Source organism: Scleropages formosus, chromosome 13, assembly GCF_900964775.1.
Source record: "Scleropages formosus chromosome 13, fSclFor1.1, whole genome shotgun sequence".
In the NCBI taxonomy this organism is placed as follows: domain Eukaryota; kingdom Metazoa; phylum Chordata; class Actinopteri; order Osteoglossiformes; family Osteoglossidae; genus Scleropages; species Scleropages formosus.
The window spans coordinates 23,283,625-23,309,541 of NC_041818.1; the positions used below are offsets into that span (position 1 = coordinate 23,283,625).

Below are 25,917 nucleotides of genomic sequence, written 5' to 3' on the forward strand. Positions count from 1 at the left end.
AAAAGTGGCTCCGACAAGTGATCGGCGGTGACAGCGGCACAATGCGCGGCCTCCAGCCAATCAGAGCTCGCCTTTCGCTTCCCGTCCAACCCGACGGGTTTGCGCGTAAGTGCGAGAAGCGGCGCAGAATAAACACCCCCTGCGACTTTCCCTCCAAATATGAATTTATCATGTTCCTAATCATGGAATTGTTTTTCCTCTTAAAGTAACCTGAAATTCCCAACTTCTTGCTATATGAGAGTTCAAGTCAAGCACTTTAAAGGATAAAAAGTTGATACTAGGAAAAAAAAAAAAGAAATCACGTTTCAGGTTTACTGATTTACTGCTTTTTTTTTTTAAAATATGAAATGCTCATTTATTTACTCTAAGTTGTGCGTCGCTTTGCGTCAACGAGTCTACTAAACCAAGAAATGTAAATATAAATATAATTTTTTGAGTTATAACCAGTTTAGGCTGTACTGCAGGGTATGTTGCAAAATATCTGCGGGGTGAAGTCAAGAGTTTAGTCTCGTGAACTGAGGAATATCACCGCAATATCACTTCAATGTTTTTATTTCTCTCATTTTTTTGTTTAGTGTTATTGATCGATTCGTTTAATTATTGAAAAATCTGTTAGTTTTTTTAATCACTTTTTTCTCACTTTCGAAGACCAAAAAAGTAACTTTGGATGACCACAGAAGCAGAAAAAGAAACCTTAATTATTTTTGTGTCTCTTTAAAGCGGGGTTTCAGAGAGGTCCCTAAACACAGAAATGCTATTTTTTTTTTTTTTTGCAAAAAAACAAATTCAGAATGAAAATCGAAGCATTATTAATATTAATGGTTGTTCTTATTTCACTGAGAGTAGGAATAACCCGGAGGAGCGGAAGGAACCTGTTACAATGATCTGCACTCGCGTGCCGCACGTGCTCGTGGTGAGGGAGACGAGTGTTTAACACCCCCAGGAAAATACTGTACGTACCCTATCAATGAAACACACTCTCACAGCATATGACAGTACATATCATCACCATAATCCAACTGGGAAATTTATGAAATCTATGAAATATTAACCATACAATGTTTCTTTTTTTTTTTTTTTTTGTTGCGTGGCACAGTTGCGCGTGGAAATTATAGCCCACATTCAATTTCTACTGTGCAAACTGGGTTCGCCTCTCCCAGTTTCTGCAGGGCAGACACTCAAACCCGGGGAATGACGCATGAACGATAAAGTTCCTTTAAGACATTTAAACCAGTGGAATAAATAGCGAGGCATTTGCGCCATCGCGTGGTGTCAAGAAATCCTCGGGATCCCGAGATGCCCTCAAACATTATTTATTAACATTTACATTTATTTATTAAGCAGACGCTTTTCTCCAAAGCGACTTCCAATGAACTGTATGTAGTGTTATCAGCCCACACACCTTATTCACCGTGGTGACTTACACTGCTAGATACACTAGTTACAATGGGTCACTTATCCATACATCAGTGGAACACACACACACTCTCTCTATGTCACTCACACACTATGGGGGAACCTGAACAGCATGTCTTTGGACTGTGGGAGGAAACCGGAGCACCCGGAGGAAACCAACGCAGACACGGGGAGAACTTGCGAAAAACATATAGAGAAATATTTCAGCAGTTTGAGAAACTGGGAGCCTCTGCTGCACTGAGATGAAAGCTGCAAAACTGAAGCTCTCAGAAAGGGAACTGAGATACTTCATGTACTAAAAAATAAACATATTAACATATTATAATGGGCGCGTCACCCCGATTTTACACATTAAACCGAAAGGTGATTATGATACATTAAATACAATGGAAAGAAGGCTTCAATTTCGTTTTCATTTTGTTTCCCGCGCTCCAGTGGCGACACAGTGGAGCAAGAACCCGAATTGTCGGCTTTGATTCACACGAGTGTGTGAGCGACACGCGGGGTGAGATCTTCTCCACTTCCTGCGTGGGTCAGCGTGGAGATGTCCTCCCACACCTTTGGCCAACTCACGCGTGACGAATTGGATGAATATTTATCACAGGAGTCCAGTATGTGATTTTCCTTCATGTTTTGTCCTTTTGTCTATTTGGTCTTGTCTTCCATGCATAGGTGTAGCATTGATTGTTCATTAATTTTGCACATCTGCATTATGCGCCACCAACACCACTGTCTAGTCTTCTGCATCATATATTACATTTACATCAAATTTACATCGAATTTACATTTCATTTGCATGTATTCATTCAAAAGAGACTTTTAATGCAATACATACGTTTAGTAAACAAGCAGGGTGTGGGAAAATATGCTTCACAAAATTTACATAACTGTAATTTTTAATGAAAATAGGTGACATACATGAAGCTCCCCATCTGTGTACCACAATTATATATGTAGTGAATTGTGCTACACTGAGGCTAAAGAATTCATCAGACTAAGATAAGGTAAATTATGTATAAATGTATATATATATATACTGGTGTAAATATATACACCAGTTTCCTGTGACTGGAGGACAGATGAACTCATTCCTCCAGAATCCCAAATTAATACTGCAGAGAAGAAATGAAGCACCATATTTCCAGGTTTACTAATCTACTTTCATAAATTTGTTACAAAATAATATTAACAGGGCTGGAAATGGGCTAATAGTGAGCCAATAAAGTTAATTTATTATGACAGTATACTAGATTTGTTTCTCTACATAATTATATATCAGTTTCCTTCATTCAGTGCATAATTCACACACACACACACACACACACACACACAGTGCATAATTGTTTTTTTGTGTGAGGTATTCCCATTCAAAATATATTTCAGACCATAACATTCCAACTAAATTGCACAATTATATTATTTTATTGTCATTTAATAGCTTTTTATTAACAATCAAATGTTGAGCCATGTGTTAATTGTGAGATTCTATGTATTTTGATTAATAAATGTGGAAAAGCAAGCATAAGGTCAAAGAAACTCAAATCCACAGACATGCTTATTTTTTAAATGTTATAAAACATTTCAAGTTAACATTACATTATATTCTTGGTTTTCAAATTAATGCAATTCAGATATATTGCTTCTATATTTCAATGATGATAAATTAGCGTAATTCAGATTGCACTTCATATTCCACTTTAACTGTGGGATAATTGAAAACCTGTGTCATATGGTGCAGATATTAGTATTATCACACCACACGCAAACTGTAAAACTAAATTCCAACTGCAAATTCTTTATAAAAAGAACTTCAGTCCATCTCTTCATACTCAGTTTGACATGCATGTGTGCATAATTTTCACACACAAAAAGAACTGCACATAACTACACAGTTTATTATATTGCACAGTAAAGAGCATCAATAGGAAAACTGAACTCAGTTTCATGAAGTATTAATAATAGGACAAGTATGTGGTAATTTACATTTAAATTTATCTGACACTTTTCTCTAGAGCAACATGAAATTTTAAACTTCCTACAATTATTTTTCTATTTATACCCATATTTTAAAAATCAAAACATGCATTTGAAATAATATATCATCATAACAGGTATTAAACACATATAATGCAAGTAAAATAGACTATTTAAAAGCAGTCTCTTTATATGTACTGTATGTAAAAAGGAAATTAGACTATTTAAAGATGAAACACATAAGGCAAAATAAGAATTAAACTTACAGACTACTGCAACTCCATTCACTCCAAAAGTAAATTTTAAACGATCCCACTAGACGTGCTCAGAATAAACTGGCTCCTCACTTCTATAAGCACATCTGCAACCAGAAGTCTGTTTGCAACTTGTTTTGTTCAGAACTCCAAAGTCACTTTTACCCCGCTGTCAAAATTATGAAAAGCTTAAGAATACAGAGCTCCCTTTATTTATTTGGTGATGTTAGATCCTGTAAAAACCTCATTTAGAGACATAACAAATTGAAAAATACTTTGTAAGACTACGCGGATACGCACAGGTCACACTGGCTACACTACGAACAGATGTTTAAAAATTATTTATGAAGACAGCACAATTCAAAAAAGTAAAATAAGGAGAGGATGTTTGTGTCTTTAAAAGCTGTGAAATGTAAATGAGTGTCACCTATATCATTCAGAGATGTGCTCTGCCTACTAAACCGTACGCAGTCAGTGTTTGAAAAGTAGACAGAGCAGCATTTAGAAAAACACTAGTTTTATGTCACATTATTCCAAAAAGGACTGATTTTCATCACAAAAAAACCTGCAAAATTGCGCCCCTGCTCTCGCGCATTTCCTCTATTGTGATGATCAGCAGCAGTGTCATTTACCTTGTAAATGAGCCCTGTGTAAATATCTCAGTAAAAGCGGATTACAGAGGCCTGTATGGCCAACACACCTCGTACACAGGTATTGTTTCGTAACAAGTAAAACATCACAGGCGCTGCAGTGCACACAAGCTTTTGTGCAGAATCACAATTTATTCCACTTCAGCTCACATCAAGGGTGCTTCGAATGAGATTCAGTCCCACTCTAAAGGAAAACCAGTTGTTTCGGGGTCCGGATGCGATTGTGCAGCGCGACGGATCGTTTTTAATTTTATGTGAAGCCAGACACATTGGATACCGAGCCTGAAAAACAAAATATATTTGAGGCAGTGCTAACACATTGGTTCGGATGCTGACCCGCAAGGTTGTGGGTTCCAGTCCCACTAGGTCATGTTTGGGAATAAAAACTTGAACCGAGGTAATAAAAAAAATAGAACTGTGCAAATATTTTGAGTTTTTGTACTTTTTGCATACTAGTGCCTGAGAGAGAACAAGGAGGTTATAGAGGGATTCAAACCATTTCAAGCAAAAGATTAGATTTTATCCTTTTTACATTTCTTCAGCTGAAATTTAGCTAATGATTTAAGAGATACCTGGACTACATGGAGTCTGACAAGTAAATATAGGAAGTTAATACGAGAACGTCTGCTATTTCAAGGGAAGGCTTATCATACTTATTATCTTACCAGTGCATAAAAAATTTCTGCTGTTTCTACCAGATGTAAAATCAGAAAATGACATTTTTGTAATTATTTCTCTATAAATCCACTGATCAGAGTGTGTGTGTGAGCAGATCCTTCACACATTAAAGGCATAATAGCAAGAAATGTCCTCCATGGGCAGTTGGCTTACCCTGCAGCTTAAATAACTAATATAGTTACTGTAGTAATTTAACGTATAGCCAACCTTTTTTTGTATTACGTCTCTAATCCTTGGTTCAACAGAGTCACACCCTTCCAGGTGAACTTTGCATAAATTCCATGGTGAGAAATGGACAGAAATTGTGGTTCCTTCCTCTTGCTCTGCAGGATTAGTAAAGTCCTAGTTTCCCTTGGACTATCCTGAGGTCTCAGTCACTCTTGCGCCTGTGAGGACGGGGTGGGGTTACTGTAAAAACCCAGTAACTGGCCTCCTCTGCGGTGTGTGAGGGTTCGCCAGCAACTGTAAGGTGCGTCTCTGCGCCGGAACATGACCGTTTCACTCATTGTTTTCCTCTCCTAATTCAGGACTTTCATTAGTGCCAGAAGAGCCATTGACACATTTACCTATTTATACTGTGCAGTATATAACATTTTTTTAAATAAAAAAAAATTAAAATATTGGGAGAAAAGTGTAAATGTCTAATATATAACTCACTGCATGTAAAGTGGTGCCATTACTACAAGGGGGCAGCAGATGGTGTAGTGGTAACCTGTTAGACTCAGAGGTTGCAGGTTTGAATCCGACATTCTGCTCTTGAGCAATGTACTTACTCTGAATTACAAAGATGCATGAATGGGTAAATCATTCCAGGTTGCTCTGGAGGAAAGTGTAAGCTGTATAAATAAATGCGTGTTACACAAAACACTTTTTTTTCTCATTCTATACACGTAGCACCTTAGTTTGCTGTACTTTAACATAATGGTCTGGACCTGTTGTGGTGTGTCTGTGATTTACTCAGGTCCCACAGAAGTGTTTTGAGTCTAATCCAGGTTGGATCAGGTTGGCACAGCTCCATGGACAGTATCAAGATCAACATCCAGGAACAACATCAGGAATGCCTGTAGGACATTGTCTCAAGTGACAGTTGTCCAAAGATGGAGATGCTGAGCCAAGGTACCCAGATGAGATCCTACTCATGATCCAGGACCTCGACAAGAAGCCGCTCGCCCATCCCCCAAGTGCATGGTGTCACCGAAGCCCGCACTCTCCCAGGGCTTGTTGGTGCAAGTTCTACGGCATTTCACAGCAGCCAGAAAGAGCACAGGGCGAGCGTGACGTCAAACAGCGTGCGGTCCACCCTCAGAGGCTGTGAACAAGTCACACGCAAGACGTGGGAGTGGAGACCTGCGGATCTGGGTTTATAAGGTCAAACTGTCAGACCCATAAAAGGCGAAATACTTGTTCGTTATGAAGAGAAGCCAGATTTCGAATAGTTCTTGTCCAAATACAGTCAGCTATCAATTTATAGTTAAGGTTTCTTTTCTCTCTCTCATTGAACAACTGATATTGTTCTGTTTTCCTTCTTCAGGGTCTGTAGCTTCAGCTTTAGAAAGGGAAATGTATTGGTTTGGCGTAGGACAACTTCACTAAGGTGTGCATTTGTTTACTGTACACTTGCTAAATGTTTGTCTTTAAACACACAAAAAAAATGCCAGACCCGTTCCCACGAGAGCTCCGCTCCACGTGGCCACAGCTCGTGTGAGAAATGCTGATTCACCTGCACACTTGTACAGTACATACCAGTGTTGGAGCTCACGTGCATGATGCCTGCTGAGCTGTGTTGCTTGGGATCACTGGATTCTGGCTTTTGCAGCACCTAGATTAGCTGTACTTAGCTATAGAAATGCAGCACACAGGCCTACTGTAATACACCATAATGCCCTGGAGGAGCGAGAAGCCGCTAATATTTGTTTTCCTTTCCTCAGTTGCCAGATGGCTTATTTCTGAATAATACACAAGCAAACTGTCTTCTGTGCTGATCGCTCCCTTGATTTCTTTTACCATCATGTGTCATTATATGAGATGTATTGTTCAGCACTCTGTGCCACCTTGATGAGAATAAAATATTAAAAAAAATTCAATTCAATTCAATTCTCCAAATGAAAATGAATTCAATTCAATTCAATTCAATTCAATTCTTCAAATGAAAATGAATTCAATTCAAATAATACTGCAATGGAAATTAATTGAATTGAATGTGTGTCAGCTGGGCTTTGGCCTGGTGTGTCGCTATCAGGTGGACCCTCAGTCTTTAAACAGTTCAGATGTGCTTTTTCGGCTTGAATGTACATTTGTCAGGGGGACTTTTGGACATCCTCTCAGCCAAAGCCCTGAAACGAAAGTTTGATGAACAGAAGAAGTCTGTGATGAAGAGTTTTCAGGAAGCCAAGGCTTCACTCCAGGTAAGAAATGTTTCTTAAAGACCTCATGGTCCTGCCCATTCAGTGTGACATGTGAATGTAACACTGTTGACCCTTCACCTGCGATGTTGTGTGGCTGAGGCAAAGGCCAAAGGGAAAGGCTCTCATATGAACTTGAGACATTCAGAAAGCTGAGTTGAAGAGTATACACGTAGTTCAGCGCTGCTGAACATCCAGGTAGGAGGCTTGCGGGTGCCAAGGTGTTGCAGGAATGTAAGAGAAATTGCAGGAGGACGTGACATCATGTTGTTTCTTCAACTCAATCAAGTGTTCAGTTTCAAAAACCCCACAAAGATTTGTAGGTATTCCTGGCAAAGTATGTTTCCTACAGATTATGAAGCAAGAACACATAACTAAAAACTTGATACTTTTTGAGAGTTTAATTAGCTTTATCATGTAGCTGTTATCTCATTCAGGGGTGCAGTGGCGCAGTGGGTTGGACCACTGTCCTGCTCTCTGGTGGGTCTGGGGTTCAAGTCCTGCTTGGGGTGCCTTGTGATGGAGTGGTGTCCCATCCTGGGTATGTCCTCTCCCCCTCTGGCCTTATGCCCTGTGTTACCGGGTAGGCTCTGGTTCCCCATGACCCCATATGGGACAAGTGGTTCTGAAAGTGTGTGTGTTATTTGGTTCCTTTTTTTTGCCCTCTGGGTAGCTGGTAGCATTGTGATTAAAGCTGCTACCTTTGGACCCTGTAGTCATAGGTTCAAATCCCACCTCTGGTTGTGTTATCCTTAAGCAAAGTACTTAGCCTAAATTTCTTGAGGAAAGACTGTAAAATTACCCTGCTGTATAAATGGGTAAATAACTGTAAGTAGATTCCTGTCTAACTGATACTTGGATACCTGTCTCTGTTACACTGATGCCTTTGGTAAAACAGACCTGCAAGAGGGAGCTGGAGAGGCACTGTGTGCCGGCAGGTGGCACTAATGATACATCTCTTATTCTGTTCAGGCCCAAAGGAGTCATGCCGGACACAAGTTCGAATGAAGGTGAGCTCCTGGAACAGACACCAGGTGCCGCTGTGAACACACATTAACCTTCAGAATTGAATGATTCCTAAATGACAAATATCCTAGCTGAATTATCAGAGTGCACTGAGCTTTAGGAACACCTGAGGGCTTTTTAGGTGCCAACACAGTGGTATGCCAGTTTACTTATACAATGCAATGGTATACAGTGATTTATCCTGCTGTGTAAATCAGTGTACAGTTGCATCCATATTTAACATGGTATGTTGACTTTTACAAAGACATCAAGCTTCATGATAATAATATTATCATTATTATTTACAATAATAATAGTAAGGTGTATATAGAAGTGTTTTGATAGCAGTCATCAAAGGAAAAAAGCAAAATATGTAAATGACAATTTGATCACTGATTTTGTATTATGACCTTGTAATAGGACAATGAAAACTAATTGCCTAGGAACAGGGTAAGTTACAAATTACTATGAAATAATAAATAAAAACAGTATCTTCTAATTATCCACTATCTGGGAAATACTGGCAACATTAACAATGTTATGTTGATTATTTTATTTGCGACAGGAGTAGGTATTTACCGGACAAAGAAGTTTACACTGTCTTCAAATTCCTCTCCTTGTTCTCCAAAGGGGGGTGGGGGGGGTGGGGGGTCCAATGTGATGATAACTTTAGGGATCATCTATATCTTCCTCTCCGTGGCCAAAACATAACAAATAAAATACTGCACATCACAACAATACTGTACATCAGCTTTCACCACCGCAACTGTACCTTACTAAATTAGCACATTTTCAGGTAAAATATGCAATTAAAGTGTTTGCCTAATGGTCGCTTTGACCAGGTATAGAAAGGAGTGTGTTTGATTTACGGTTGAAAATGTGTTGAAAGCCAAGAGCGAATGTCTTGATGACTTGTATGACTCTGTTCCTGGGTCATATGCCCAGAATCCACCAGAACATTTGTATTTTTTCATAACTTCTGAGTTTTAAACTAGTTATTGTGAAAATGTATTTGCATTTATCCCATACCCCTGAAAGGTAGTTAACACCCATGTGGTCTCTCCCAGCTAGCTAGAGATGGAGGGTTACACCTGTTTCTCCAGGACCTCTAGAGTGTGATATCATTTAAATGTATTCCACTGATGTATGGATGAGTGACCCAGTGTAAGTAGTGTATCTAGCAGTGTAAGTCACCTGGGTGAATAAGGTGTGTGGGCTGACAACACTACATACAGTTCATTGGAAGTCACTTTGGAGAAAAGCGTCCGCTAAATAAATGTAAATATTTTCTGGAGTTGTTTGCAGGCTGTTCATCGTCTCAATTCTGAGTTGCTGACATCATTGAACGGCCCCTTGAAGAGGAGAGGAATGACCTCAGTGCTGTTTCACTTCTTCCTGACTGAGGTAATTTAGTGACGGTCCCTTAGTGTGATGCTGGCCGCTGTCCAGGGAAAAATGTGACTCATGTACACCATCCCAGTGGAGGAGTGCGGAGGAAATCCCCATGCTGTTAAACCACTGGAAACAACTGGAAACAGGGGAGCAGCCTTGTAAGGCAAGAGGGAAAAGTCAAAAGTTGGAGGTTAGCAAGTCGTCTGTCAATAGATTCTCCGTGTTTTCCAGGCTGGATGTTAGAAGGGAGGAAAGGACTTGATTTTTTTATTTTAAATTGTTTTTTTTCCCCTTCTATTTCTTGGATAATATCAATAACTGACATGGTGTTTATGGATGAAACTGGCATTGTTTGACCACAGAAACACAAGATCGCACGCGGCGGCCAAGAGCATCCCATGACCGAGGTAAGGCTGTAGAGATGTTGCAGGAAGGTCTCTGCCATGGGCTGATGATGCTTTGACGGTTACCTGATGTTTCTTTGCCTGTTTCCCGCAGTTTGCAACGTTATGGGCTGCAAACTTTATTACATCAACTGTTACTAGAATTGTCAGCATAAATGTTAAGCCAAAATACATGAAAGACAGAAAAAAAAAAACTTTCCAACATTTATTTCTTAGTTAAGGATTTTTTTTTTTTTGTTTTTAACTTGGATAGAGCTTATTGAAAGTAGAGGTTTTGCAAACCCCCCCCAGACACATGTAGTCGCAGTTGTGTCCATGATCCTTCCATTGAAGATAAAGATCCTCATTTAAACAGCCGTCTCTCGGACTCCGTGATTTACTCCAGATCTGTTGACTGTCCAAACGTGAGCCACGTGTTTATATTCCTGGGTTCTTTGGTCTCTGTGGGAGAGGCAGGGACAGACCGTGTGCCGTGCTTTCCTCCAGGTTGTGTTTGTGTGAGAGGGGTTCTCAGCCCTCCTCCTCCTTGTAGGGGGAGATCAGCTGAATGACTGTAAATTGAGGCCCAACCAGGCCACCCTCTCCTCCCAATCCTCAGTGCCAGCAGCTAATGAGAAATTTTGGTCTTCTGAAACCAATTACCCTAGATAAGGGCTTCTAAATGTACCCATGTGCAGAGCCGTTGGTCATGGGGCTGGTACAGAGACCCTTTTGAACACACCCTGGTGTGTCTTTGCTCTACCTCCCTCCTTGTGCCTCCAGCAGCAGCCATGTAGGGTGATTCTGCTCCGCCTTTGAACGGTTTGCCGGGGGGATCGCCGAGCACAAAGGGACTTTGTCGACATCCCTCGCCTTTTGTCAAGACTCAAGGACGTGAAGCAATGGAGGTGTCTTACCACACATTTAGGCAAGTTAAAGAATGAGGACGGCTTGAGTTGGGCCAATTCGTGGGGCCAGTGGAAGCCTAGGAGCTCAGCGTTTGGTTAAGATGTCATTGTCGCAAAAGCAGACAAGGTAACGTGCCCAAACCAAAGGATTTTTGTCTCGCTATGCTCCATTTGTTTAGCACTTTGATCAGTATCTAGGCCACTGCCTTAAGGCCAAAGCCATTTGACAGTTGACATAATGGCCTCTTGACTACTGGGCAACAGCCTGCATCAACACACGCCACATTAGTTTTTCTTTTCTGCGCACATCTATGTGAGCAGTAGTGTCATGTGGCTGGACAGGACCTTTGTATTGCGCTTAAGGTGGGGGTGAGTGTGGGGGAGGGGGGGTGACAAATGAAAAGGGGTTGCTCTTCTAGACCAGTTAATGAACTTGCTTGCTGGGTCCTTGTGTGGATGTGTCCATAGGTCTTTTTGGGAACATTTTGTGGGTCTTTGTGAGTTTGGAGCCATGGCTTTGCGTGAACATGTTGTGGGTCTTTGTGCCGCGTGGGTCTTTGACTGGTCAGTCCTTTGCGGCGACATGGCCTGCAACTCTGATAGAGAAACAGAGAAGATGACTACTAAGTGAAGAGGGTGTAGTGTTCGTTTTCTCTACGGCAGGCAGGTACTTCTGGTAAACTGCACGTGGAAGAAGGCTGACTTGAAAGCCGATGATCAAAATAATGATCCATGCGCATAAAAGTATAATGAGGTCTCCGGACTTATAGAACCACGATAGCTCCGCATGGGTCTGTACTCTGCTGATCATTCTGACCAGTTATTTGTGGTCAGAATGCAAGTGACCACTAGGTAGTCTTTCTTTCAAGTTATTTCTATTGTAACATTTATAGTGTTAATACATACATTTCAAGATTTTGATTACAGCCTACAAGACAGTCCTCTCACTATCAGCCCAGTACCTACAGAACTTTATTCATTCACCCCAGCTGGATCATTGTACTCCTCCACCTTTGGCTGCTTGACATTCTTACTCACAAAGGTTCAAACTCTAAAACCTATTGATTCTCAGTCTTTGCTCTGATGTGGTAGAACAAGCTCCCTCTGTCCTTCAAGACTGCTGAATCCTTTCCACTGTTCAAGAAGGGTCTCAAAGCTCGTCTCTTCTGGACCCATTTTCTCACTTGATCTGCTGCCATGTTCATAAGTTGGTCCATCACCTGCCTGCTGATCTCCACCTCTGTCTACATCTATATTTTATCTCCTTGTTTTTCTTTCTGTCATTTCATTAGGCAGCAACTGGAGGATATATGTGCGCTATGAAAACGGCAGTATCAAACAAACAAGCTATGCTTCAGTAATTGTTTATTTGCATCTAAGCTCTCTGTCTGTCGTGGGATGCAGTGTTTACTCTGAGTTTTATGCCCCTTTGGAGGAAAAACATCTGCCGGGTCTGTAAATGTAAATGGAAGCTACTTTGTTTCTCAATTCTCAATAGCTCCCAGCAGAGAAGAGGTTTTGAGTAAGCCATTATGAAACAAAAAAGTGAGATGCATAGGCCCAGCAGATGTGCAGAACTTCTCTATGCGAGTGAGAGTGGTGTGTATGTGAAATAGCCTACAGGACTATGACCCGCAAACTTCCTCACTACCAGGCTGCTCCCGCTCCCCAGTCCTGGTTTCAGCTGTCGTCATGCTGGCGCACAGCAAACCTCACCTGACCAACAGACATCGTGCCCAGGGGGAAGGAGGGAAATTCCAGCTGTAACCTCATACCATTAGCATGCATTTCAGTATGAGGAAATTCCTCGCGCACATTGTTTCAGATGTTTTTTAGCTTTGTGCTATGGTGCACAGGTGGCATTTGAACCATGTTACTGTGTCTCTATCAAAAAAACACCCAGATCAATTAATGGACTTTGAATATGGCAATGCAGACCCGCAAGTGATGCTTGCCTGCAATTCAGATTTAATGTCCTAAGTCTAAATGACTACATACAACTTTTTGGTTGTGGGTACCTAAGCAGTGTTCGAAGAGCCGACAAGGGCGCTGCAACTGTGTGACGTACAGGCCTCTCGTTTCTGCGGCGTAGCTCTCTGTTAATGTCCAATTACAAAAAATGGACTGAAATGTGCTCATGGAATCTGGAATATTGCCATCGGTCGTAACAGCCAACAGCGGCAGCCATGCCGCGTATTACTCTGCGTTGAACGATATGACAACATGATTTTGCCCACATCAACGGGCCCTCCTACAGATGTTCTTACTATTTAACGATCGGAAGCGTGGCAGCTCCAGTGTGAAAATGATTGCTGTAGATATGTCTCTGGTCAATATTATTGAAAACATGGCTTGTTGTGCTCATTGAGTTGGGGGGGGGGGGTATGGTTGTGATTGGAGATGGAAAAAATGTAAATAGATATCCAGATCTGAACTGTACTTCATCGTTATGAAACCTGTTTTATTCAGGTTTTTGTTTTGGTTATGCCACTGAAAAAATGACAAACTACGGGTAACAAAACATGTTAAATTACACAGGAGTTGCATGCTTTGGTTGCAGTTTTACACTTTACTCTTTTTTTTTTTTGGTGCAGGCTCTGTTCCTGTGGCCTAGTGGTTAGAGCTGTTGCCTTGCAGCTGAAAGACCAAGATTCAAACCTATTGCTGCAGTGCTGAAATACTTCTGTACACATCCCCTGTATCTGATGCAGTGAAAATTACCCAGCTGTACAAAGGGGTAGATTATTCTGCATAGTGTGCTGTAAAAAAGTGGTAAGTACAGGACAAAATGCTGTAAAGTTAGTCTTTGGGGACTTGATACAGAAGTATGTATTTTACTGAGCTCGGTTCAGCAGATGCGGTTGTGGTGGTGTGGCGCAGCGGGTTTGACTGGGTCCTGCTCTCCAGTGGGTCTGGAGTTTGAGTCCCGCTTGGGGTGCCTTGCGACGGACTGGCGTCCCATCCTGGGTGTGTCCCCTCCCCCTCCAGCCTTTCGCCCTGTATTGTCAGGTTAGGCTCCTGCTCCCCACGACCCCATATGGGACAAGCGGTTTCAGACAGCGTGTGTGTGGTTCAACAGACTTTTATATTCTCTGCACTTCTCTACAAGAGAACCTCACTATTCCTCAGAAACGAAGGTAATGAATTTCCGAAGCTGCCAGATAAAGGAAGTGCTGGTTATCTGGCGAAAGTGACCTGTTTCACGATTGTGTTTTTAGCCTTTCTGTAATCAGCTCCATCAGGACAGCAGGTCGCACGGGGTCCTTGATTCCGGGTTCGGACCATGGCGATCGAGATAAAGAAACCGGAACCTTCTGTATGCTATATTTGGAGTGCATGCTGGATACCACGACAAGCAGCAACTTCTGGCCTAAATTATTCACGTTAGCGTTTCAGCCGAGAACAAATACGCCGACCTGACCTCGGTTGTCCTCGAGAGGGCTAATCATCTCTTTGTTGAAACACAAAAAATGTTCAACACGCAGAACAATTTGTTTCAAGAGATCATGTGGAATTAATACCGCACAGTCAGCAGCAGGGCTCCTTTCTTGGGAATAATTCACCAGCCAAAAGCCATATAACTGTCAGTTTGCGCAGCGTAGAGGTGAAGGGGAAGTTGCGTGTTTTATTTTGCAACACAATTACTTCTGTGTTCACTGTTAGTGCAAGCACATCTCTCATGCGAACTTCCCCTTTTCTGTGTAGCGGACCGTATCCCGTTTACCCTTTTACGGTTTACGACGATGAGGCCTTCGCCATCGCACTAATTGGTCCCCTGCTTGACTCTGGGCCCCAGGTTAGATCACCAGGAACTGCTCCTTTTTCATTTCAAGATGGCCGGCACTCTTACTTCCTGTCTACATGCGAGGCAGCTTGGGCAACTAGTCCTGTGGGGCTTCTTGTATGGATGAAAAAAAATGAAGGTATCCTAAGATGGTCATTCCAGAACTCTTTCCTCATCCTGGTTTCATTAGAATAGTTGCATGCTGTAGACTTCACCAGGATGTCGACAACGAAGGCGGAATGCTTCAGGTACCACTATTGCGACATAATTGGATGAATGATTCATTTAGGTATGGCACCGCATCCTGAACTGTGTGATTTCTCTGTCCCTGTCACGCCCACGACCTCATCACAACTTGCTGCACCTGGGGGTGATCAGAGAGACGGAGCATAAAAGGACGACACCGGACCGACCAGATCGCGGAACCTCGTTGAGTCATCCGCTCACCCACACCTGTGATTTCTCCCGCATCCTTGTTTTCCTCCTCGTCCTTGTTCCCATACTTGTTCCGGTTCCTGTCCTCCCCGAACCCAGTCCCCCTGTCTCTTCATTCCTTGACCATTGACTTTGTTTCCTGGATCACGGCTTCGGATTCTCCTGGTATTGGCGTTTGCTCATCGGTGACCCTCGCACGAGAACAACGCATTGTGCCTGCTGATTCTCTATAGAATAACACCGTGCAACTGCACTTGGTTCCGCATCACCCTAGCAAACATGAGTCTCCAAACACTAGGTTGTGTGTGTCTCATGTATAACTCCATGGTACTCTTTTAAAAGGCTCAGGGTAGTGCTGTTGGAGACCCACCTGTTGAGTTGAAGCAAATAAGTGACTTTGTCAAGGGAGTATACAATCGCACCATGTGATCGAGAGGTCAAAAGAGCACCTATAATGAGCAGCACTGTCAATGAAATCCGTGAGTTGATTTTCTTACCCTTTTCTTTTAGAATTGTCTGATCCGGTTCAGTAATTCTGACCCAGGTGCATGGTGAGATGTGATGGGAGTGAGGGTTAGGTCAGTTGTGTTGTCTTGTCTCTGCTCTCATGATCAAATCTTACCAGAAGCCACGGTTGGTACTTTTCCTTCCCCTGTGCAAGAAGTGAATGGGTCAGTAGTCTGCAGTTGCATTGACTGGACTGGACTGTTACCACCAGAATTTCTGCTGAGGTGACTGCCACTTCTGCTATGGTTGCTGGCATTTAACAGGCACAAAACACTCGCCTGAGTGAGCCTTGTAAGTCTGAACAGGAGACAAGTTCTTTCAGCCCTTTCACTCAAGGTCTAGTTCCTGAACCCAACAGCACCTACCTGTTGCTGTAAGCTGAGCAGTCTTATTTATGACAATTGTTTGAAAGCCCCAGCATGAGACTGAACCCATGTGGGATGTCAGGATGAACCCACACATCTATTGTCAAGCAGGGTGAAGTTTGGCTGTAGTATCAGTTGGAGTTCAGCTTGGTCACCTATTTGACTGGCATCCAGCACTACTGTGGCACCATTCCCAGTATCTCATGCAAACAACCTTCTCTAACAGTTCCAGCAGATTCTTCGCTCACCTTGGTTGCATTTCTTTTGGTGGCCTTTGGAACAGCCTTGTCTCATCCATTCCTTCCATCAATATTCTCCATAAGCCTCAGACCTTCCTGGTTGTGGAGGCACTTTCCTTGAGTACTTTGCCAAGTGATTCGTAACGCTATTGAAAGTTGACCTCAGAATGGGACCGACAACCACGCCTATTTTAATTTTTTTTTTTTTTTCCTCTATTTTTATCTTGCCTGCTCACTGGTTGTATGTTTTAGAAACTTTGCTCATACAGTAAACAGGATCTGCGCAGTTTGCTCCATCGGTGAATCGATTCACCAACTGTATTCCTTGGCTAACATCTAGGCAAGATATACTGGATGACTGAAATTGAAATAAATTTTGCTTTATAAATGTGGAAAAGTAAAAGTGATGGAAACATTTGAAAGAAGTTTCTGTTTTTTGCCTGCCTTGGTGGGGGGAAACTATTTCTAACTTGAGCCACTTCAGTGCCTGGGAGGAAAGTGAGGCATCTGCTTACTTAATGGAATAAGCTACAGAAAGGGGAGCCGTTCGGTGACTCTGTGCTGTTGGTGTTGGTCTTCTGTGCAAAGCTTTGGTAGTTGAGACCCGACATTCTGTATTTTTAGGCTGCAGAGGAAGGGCGGGTCTTCACACTTAGCCTGTTGGGGTCACACGTTCTTCATATTTGGGTGATTTGAGGTTTGCAGCCCCTGTCCAGTCCTCTGCGTGCGTGCGTGTGTGTGTGTGTGTGTGTGTGTGTGTGTGTGTGTGTGTGTGTGTGTGTGTGTGTGTGTGTGCATATCTGCTTTTGTTAAAAATGAGGTTCAGGACTGTTGAACACAGAAGGCTGTCTAGCGAGTCACAGAAGATGGGTTTTCCAGCTTTCTTTCGGCCAGCAGAGATCTGATGTGGGAATTCGGTAGGTTCAACAAAGATGCAAACTTGAATCTGTTTCTCCATCACCTACACTGAGCAAAATCTTGCTGGATTCAACCTTCCAGAGCCCTGTCCTACTCTATCGTGTCACTCTGAGTCATGCGTTAAGGTGGAATCGGGTTTTGCTGTCCACAGCTTGACTTCATCTCCTCATGTGAACGTCTATCCTTCCAGCGAACTGTACATTCATTGGTAGCTGCTCACAGAACAGCAGTAGCACAGCTGGAGAAGATGGGCGGCATCGGCTGAGGAGTAGCCTGCAACTGGCTCCTGCTGCCGTACATCCCGGCGCACCTCCACGGTCGATGCTCTGAGGGCGCAAAGACAGAATGTGCTGGTTCCCAAAATCAAATCGTGTACGGTAAACTCCTTATATGTCCATGCTCCTCTGGGACTTGAGTCACCCAATTGCAGGTTATGTGCTTGGTCTGTCTGGTCTTGCCTTATTTCTAAATGCAAGCTGCACTCCCCCTCCCAGCTCTCTGGTACCCCACCTATGCTGTACCACAGCACTCCATTTCATGTTTACCTCTTGCACAGCTCAAGACAGACACTCACTCAGCACTGTCTCCCTGATCGCTGAAACTCCTCTTGGACTGTTGGTGTTGACGGAGTGGGGGGGGTGGGTGGGAGTCACGTTAATTAGTTTACCCAGCCCTTCCCAGATGACACTTACATCATCAGGTAAACAGAGGTGGGGCTGTGGGGAAGGCAGTGGGGGTTGTTTTGTTGTCTTTGTAGAGAGGGTAAACCCCCCTTTCATTGGGGGACTGGACCCTCTTGCCTGTCCAGGCCCAGGAGGGCTCACTGTCTCAACCTGCATGCAAAGGGAAACAAAAATAAGCTTTAACTGGAGCCTGCAATCTGATGGTTGATCTGCTAAAGGAACACAAGGAACGATGGAGGCTTAAGTTAACTGGCACAAGAGTTTCTCAGAGCGAGCACTGGGCACATTCCAAGGTTTGGAGAGGAGATATTAAAAATATTTTCACTTTATGGGTAAAAGATGTTCATCAGGAGGTAGGAAACAGTTGAATATTTTGAGTGTAATTCAGCATTTTGTGCGTCACAGCACTTTGAAATTCTTTGAGCACAAGACCGAGCGCTTCACAGTGGTGCAGGAACGCAGCCAAGAAACTGAAGCTCAAATCCCTGGGGAGGAACTGATGCTGTTACTGGGGTAGGGAGCTTGTTAGCCTGAAAATGACTTCCATGAATCTCCAACCGGACAAATGTGTATGTTTAACATTATGAACGGCATGACCTTGACCGGTTGCACACGCCTGCTAACTGAAACAAATTTACATGCACCCATAAGAGCAGAAACAGCGTTGCATGGCCGGGAGTTCTATAAATCCTTACGCGTGCAGTGATCCTACAGGTGTGTGTACACAAATGTTTTGCAGTAGTTGTTTTCTTTACCTCCCACCTACACACACAGCTTGTCCCAGGCAGGGTCGTGGCAAGCTGGAGCCTAACCCGGTAACACAGGGCGTAAGGCTGGAGGGGGGGACACACCCAGAATGGGATGCCACTCTACTGTAAGGCACCCCAAGCAAGACTCGAACCCCAGACCCACCAGAGAGCAGGTACAGGCCAAATCTGCCGCACCACCACGCCCCCTTTGTACCTCTCACCTAAATTAGGCCTAATTATGCCAGATGTCCCTCTTTATTTGGGGTATTTTGCTGTCTCTTGTCTTTGGCCCAACTGCTCGGACCAAACAACGAGCTCTGTTCGATCCCAAGGTGTGAAGGCCAAATCGAATCCTCTGCTTTTAAAAGTGATCGAGGTGGAGAGATGATTTTACCGTGTTTTACATTGTATCCTTTCTGGATTATGAAAAAATATCTTTATGAATTGTGCAAATTAAAATCTAGGTGCTTTCAGGGGCAGCAGGTATTGTTTGCAGTTAAAACACCCTGGTTTCACTACTGGCTTCTGCTGTAGGATCCTTGATCAAGACACTTGCCCTCCACTCATGCAGTAAAAATGACTCCGTAAATGGGTAAATCATAGAAAGTCACTATAGTCGCTTATATACTAGCTACATATATATATATAAATATATAGTATGTACAAACCTAACACTAAGTCCTGCTGGGGAAAGGCATCGACTACACAAATTAATACTATTCAGGTGGACAGTAAGTGTAAATTCTGTTACTGGCCTTGCTGCTTCTCCTGAGCTCTGTAGTAAAAAGTAGTATGTTTTACAGCTACATTTACATTTTTTTTTAAACTTTATTAAGTAAACATTTGTTTATTTAGCTGATGCTTTTCTCCAAAGCGAGTTCCAATGAACTCTTTGAAGTGTTATCAGCCCGCACACCTTATTCACCGTGGTGACTTACACTGCTGGATACACTACTTACACTGGGTCACTCATCCATACATCAGTGGAACACACACACTATACTATGTTTCTATCTATCACTCACACTATGTTTTAAAAAGTACTTTTCATTCAGTCCAGGTGTTTCTGACCAAATATTTTGCCCTGCTCCACCCCTCCCTGCCATTTCTCCAGCCCTCAGTTCCCTTCCCCAGCCAATAGCCATCGCAGCAGCTCACCTGAAATGTTTTGCATAGTGGGCGGGGCCTTGTGTCTGATTGGCCGGCCATGTGTTTTGTTCTGTGCAGGTCGGCGTTGTGAACGGCTGCCTGTCCTGTGACTCACAGTGAGAGAGCAAGTTGCTTCATCTCACTTCTCCATTTTTTTTTTTTTTATTTTTTTTTTTTTTAAGGCAGGCTGCTTTAGCCATTGCCTGCTTCTCTTTTTTTTGAATTTTTTTTTTTTTCCTCTTCTCTATCAGATACCACGGTGAAAGGGAGAGGTCAGGTGGTGGATTCGAGGCACGGAATATGCCCTCCTGCTCTCTGTAGGCACACCCAAGGACTGCTTTTGCTTCTCACTCACTCTTCTTACTCCTTTTTCCCCCCATTTTTCTTTTTTTTTTTCTTCCCTTTTTTTAAGACCTAATTGTTGACATGACGCTTGACATGAAGACTCTGAGGTTTCTCTAAGGTTAGTGATCTATGTTTCTTTGACCCCGTTTGTTTGTGTGAGACTGCGAGCCGGTCAGACTTTTTGTTGGTGGTGTTAATATTTAAGAACCTTTATTTATTTATTTTTCTTTGCTTTAGCAGCAGAGGGACATTTCCTGCCATCTAGGTGTCTCTGCTGAAAATGAGTATTTGAGTTCCAGAGAAGTTCAGGCTAATGGAGTACAGATCGGGCTGCGAGGGTGTGTTTCTTCTTCTAGAGTGTGAAGCTGAGTCAAAAGCTTTTGTAGAACGACGGCTTCGGCAGAAGTGTTTTGGATGCGTTTCGGCCGACTGTTGCTCACGGCTTCCTTTCAGAAGAGTCGATTTTTGGGGAAACTGGACATGGTGCTGCCTTTTATGGAGTCACGTACACATACATGATGGGTCTTGTCAGTGGTAGTTTGGATGGTACATGGGCTGTGCTGTGTATCCTGAACTTGGGAGGGGTGTTGTGCCGCAAAGGCCGAGTTTCAGTTTTTTTTTCCCTCATTCGTTGCCTAATATGGGGAGTTTGAGCCAGACGGCCGACTGTGTTTCGCAAGCCACGCCGCAAAAGCCTCGCCGATGGGTGTTCAGTGTCTTACGGTGTGGAGTTACAGGTAATTCGTTTTCACAACCCTCTCAGGTAGGCTGCTGACCCACACCGTGTTACACAACGTTCAGTATACACTTGCCCTCCAGTGGGGTGTGAGGTGGCATGCTGACGCACCCCCCCCCCCCCCCCCCCCCCCACACACACCTCGTAGAAAAGGAGTGTTTCTCGAGCTCTTTTCAACGCAGTTATGGAGAGACAATGCGTGACCCTTCGCAAACTACGGTTTCAGACTTGCTTGTGATCACTGTGTCATCGGAGCTCAGACTGAACGTTTCCCTCCGTTTTGGTTTTTAATGGTTCCCCCCCCCCCCCCACCAGACATCACAGATTTGCATAATTTATGTCTCTACATTTTATAGCCTCAGATGGACTTTGGTTAGGGAACCGAGTCACTCCAGCACATTGAAATGAGTGATATAATTTTTTGATAAAGTCCATTTGAGAGATCAGATTGAGCGGGGGGCATCGTAGCAATAAAAGGAGAGACGTGTTTCTTGCTTGATTTCTGGGGTAATTTAGTCTTGTTCCTTGCAGGTATAGCCAGCTCGAGGCTCACCTTTCCATTTCTGTAAGGCACGTTTCCCCGTCTCGGTAGTAGCGGAACGGCTTGCTCCCTCCCTCCCCTTAAGTTTTATTTTTGACCCTTCTCAGAAATAATGCTCCGCACAGGGGGCATTTAGAGCGTCCCCTTCCGTCCCGAAACTATATCGATAGCGTATGAAAACCTGCGTGATAAATGACTGCTTCTATCTGGTAAGCCTCACCGGCGTCCTTTCATTCACAAGAGAAAGAAACTCAAGGAACAAATGTACTCAGAGGAATATTTGCTGCAGGAATAAATCTTCCATGTGTGTTTGGTCTGAGAAATGTGGATGTTTTCACCAAGTGGTGTGATGGTGTCGCTTTGCATTGCGTACCCTTGTTGGGCTGGCCAAGTAGCAGGTAGCGCCGGTGCAGCCTGCCATTGGATATGGGTGTGTCCCTCCGCGGTGAACCTTGTGTACGAAACCGGGCCGTAACCAGAGACTCGGTGCTCGGTACACAAATGCTCGCGGGGTGACTGAGACGAGCATGAGATCAGCCGCACAGAGCTGTAGCAATGGGACTTTCAGTTGCTGCTTGGGCATCGTCAGAGCAATAAAACATGTGACATTGAATCAAAGTGGTGATATTTTCGCTGCAGTGTGTTGTTAATTTATGATAAACTGGCATGTTTCACGGGGGGCTTGGTGGCGAAGTGGCTTTGGCCAGGGCCTGCTCTCCGGTGGGTCTGGGGTTCAAGTCCTGATTGGGGTGCCTTGCAATGGACTGGCGTCCTGTCCTGGGTGCATTCCTTCCCCCTCCAGCCTTGTGCCCTGTGTTGTCAGGTTAGGCTCCGGTTCTCCCTGACCCTGCTCGGGACAAGGGGTTTCAGACTCTGTGTGGGGCATTTCTCAAGAGTAATACTATGCCAGTTCTGTTAGGTGAACCAACTACCTTCTGATTAACCCTTAATCACCATGCTACTGGCTATCCTACTCTACAGTAGACTGCTGGGCTCATGATCTCTGATCTTACTTGCAATTCCACATTTCTGTCGGGCCTGAAGGGAATTGAAAACTAGGTGTAGATCTTGTGTAGCAACATCAAGAAGTAAGACTGCAGCTCTCATGTGACGAGGAGGATGAGCTTTTGAATAAAGTGCTTATGAATACCCAGTTAAAAGATGATTCAGATAATTCAGGCCTGGCTGGGTTGTGTGGGAACCAGTAAAAGGTTCAATTTGTCCTGTTTCATGGAGTAATTGAGCTGCGAGGGCAAGTGCGCATTTGAAATAAATTCAAAAGTGCGGGACTATATTTTTACTCCCCGTCATGTCCCGTTTGGCAGTTGGAGCAATGTTTTGTCACCAGATTATTAGGCATGTGGGGGTAGGGAGCCTGTTAGACCGGTCATGCGAATTTGAATTTTCATGGTCACATGGTATGTTGACAGTCTGGTTTGAAACACAAGGCTTGAAGCTGTGTGAGCTCCCCCTGCATTATCACATGACCCTTTCGTCTCATGGAGTGAGCTGGGGTGAGATGTTGATGAACCCACCACATCTTAATTATCCATTTCAGCAATATAGTGATGGAAGTGCCTACATCCAAAGTAAAGCATCCCCTCCTCCTCCTTGATCCCATCTCTGTTATTTCCGTTCATCCCACCGGCTCGTCGTGTTTTTCCTGCCCAGCGTAACGACTTTACATTGTTTCTCTTGCAGTGCAAGGGTGATGACTGTGAGCGAGGTAACGGCAGAATTGTGCTGTACGCAACACACTACCTCCCTTTGACTCGCATCATCAGTGCTGCTCCACAATGCCACCCTTGGATGCAGTCTTTAAAGTTATTATATGTTTACGTATTTTAGGAAAGTAAGCACCATTTGCATCTCGTTTTCATACCACCCACGTCATTTTCACAGGACAGCATTGTTATGGTGCAGCGACTGTCTGCGGTAAACAACCTCAGTGCTTCCCAGCTTTCTCAGTGGGATTTGATCTTTTTTTTAAATCATAGGCCTCAAAAACCCTTAACGTAACTGTCAATTTTTGTTTGTAGCAAACTTCAACGGAAAGAGGATGAGTGATGCTCATCTTCTCTTAAGGAAGATGCAAATAGTCAAAACTTGAGCCACACTTCTAAACATACATCAGCAAATCAAGTGCGTAGTTAAAGGTGGTGGGAAAATGAACCAAAAAACATCAAGAAGACTTTAGACCTGACAGGTTTTCCAGGAGAGAAGTAGAAAGTGGTGGTGGCATCCCTCATGTTTTTGTAAACAAATAGATTCCACTGTCTCGTAGATGAGCAGCTCCTGCCCTGTTATTCTTGTAAGTGTAGGCCATTAAGAAGGACTAACACGTTTATTCATTTAGCCGACCCCTTTCTCCAAGACAACCTAAAACATTAGGTTCCTACGTTAAGATGCTAAAATGAGTTACCTGTTCATACAGCCAAGTAATTTTTACTATATCAGTTCAAGGTTTCGAATCATGATCAAGGGTGCCACAGCAGGAACCTGGATTCAAATCCGGATCCTCGGATTGCAACAAAACGGCTCCAACCAGTCCACTGCCTGCTGCTCTGTGTCTTTAAATCGCAACCCGATGGAGAGTATACCAGAAGGGTAACTGCAGACGCACTTGACGGGTTCCGCTGCAACTGTTACTGCTGGGTGGTCACGGGGGTGGGGGGTGGGGGTTTGGGGTGGGTTGCAGTGTCTTACTGGTCCTTGGCCTGTTTCAGTAAAGCAGCCTAAGAAGTTGATGTGATCAACAAAAGCATCGTGGGTTGATGTGTGAAGCCGAGCAAACGGGAGTTCTGCTGTGCTGGTGTTGGAGGCCTGCTCACTTTGCTTTCTGTGCCACACTCTTTGGTGCCGTATCGACTTTCTCACATCTCCTGTGGTCTCTGGTTTCCTTTCACTCAACCAGCATGTAGGAGGACATTGTAGAGAGACTTCATGTTTCAGGTGACTTGGTGAATCACTCTGGACTGCACAAAGTACACTGATGTGTGTGGTTTGTTTTTTTTTTTTTTTTTTTTTTTCTTTGTTGACCTATGTTTTGCCAAGTGTGTCAAAACAGATTAACTGGCGGAATGTATAAAAACTGAAGAATCTTATTTTTTTTTCCTACAACACGCAAATGAGATGTTCGTGGGACGACCTTTGCTGGAGTACAAAATCAGTCGACTACATCTTTCGCCTGCAGACAAGTGTGCCTATATCTTATTTTAAGGACCTCCTTTTTTTCTTTTTTTTTTTTTTTTCTTTTAGCTGCGTTTTCTTGCTGGCTGGTTTCACTATGAAATGCACCCCCCCCCACCTTATTATTTTCTGAGAAGTCTGAAATCCATTTACTGAATGGTACTGAGCTGCTATGACGATAAACTTCTGATGTCAAGCATTATTCTAACTACACAGGCTAATAAAACTTGTATTTTAAATTTTTTTCATACATTAAAGCTGGATTATTGTAGGTAAGTGCTAAACCATTTACTCGTTCAGATTCTGTCTCAAATTGTAGTATACACATAGTGGTCGTGGTTGCAGTTTTAATATCCCATAAACCAAGTATTTTTTTCCCTCCGGAAAGAAGTTATTTGATAGTGATGTCTTCTCTGGCCCATGTTATCAGTAAGGATTTCGCCCTTGGATACTTCTGTTTTTATTTAAGGTGCTCCTCATTGACGTGAGACCCCCGAGAGGGCTCTTTGATCTGCCCTGCGAGAGGCCTGGAGTGTGGGTGTGTGTGCTGGCTGTCGTTTGCTCAGCTAAGCTCACACGGCGATAAACGTGGCTTCTGTTCCCAGAGAACAGGGCGATAAGGTAATGAGAGAGGGAGGGTGCCGATCGGCCTCTGTGGCGCGGAGCCATCGTTATTTGGCATGGAATTGGTGCAACTGGTGCAGGTACCTAAGTAGCATCACCCTACTGGTTGTAGCCTTCTAGCTGTGCCTTTAAAAAAGTATTCAAAGAACCTGACAGTCCCTCAGAAGCTGTAAAAGTACCTCGAATTCAGAAGGCGTTTACATTCACAGTACACGCTGCTGTTGTGAAGAATCTCCTAAGGAATATGGCTAAACCATTGGCTCTGCTGGTTTAAAGAGATGATGGATCGTCTGCACCGGTGATCGGCTGTCCGAAGTGATATTTCTTGAAATGCGGTGCCGCTTGAAAGTTTGTGAACCCCGTGCGTCCCTTAGTTTACCACAAAATCATTATTTAATCAGAACTAGTACTTCTCATCTGACATAATAGCTGTGTAATGACCAATTCCGTATGCTGGTTTGGAGAAAATCATGTAGTAGAGAAACGGAAATAGTGCAGGTACAAAAATAAGCGAATCCCAAGTTGCATTAGTTAAACCAAGTAGGTAGCTAAAATAAGGAGTATAAATCATAATTTATTCATTTTGTAAGT

General features: G+C 43.4%; 1 protein-coding gene across 3 annotated transcripts in view; it reads left to right on the forward strand.

Moving 5' to 3' along the window:
- The first annotated feature begins 9,909 nt into the window (after positions 1-9,909).
- elf1 (E74-like ETS transcription factor 1) overlaps positions 9,910-25,917 on the forward strand; it is a 39,824-nt gene continuing 23,816 nt past the window's right edge. The window contains exons 1-2 of one of the 3 annotated variants that reach the window (XM_029257332.1): positions 9,910-9,961; positions 10,134-10,178. The gene's annotated coding sequence lies outside the window, so the exon portion shown is untranslated. Of the gene's footprint in view, positions 9,962-10,133; positions 10,179-20,011; positions 20,355-24,905; positions 24,975-25,917 lie in introns of those variants that run through there. The other 2 variants (XM_029257329.1, XM_029257335.1) reach the window with 2 other exon arrangements.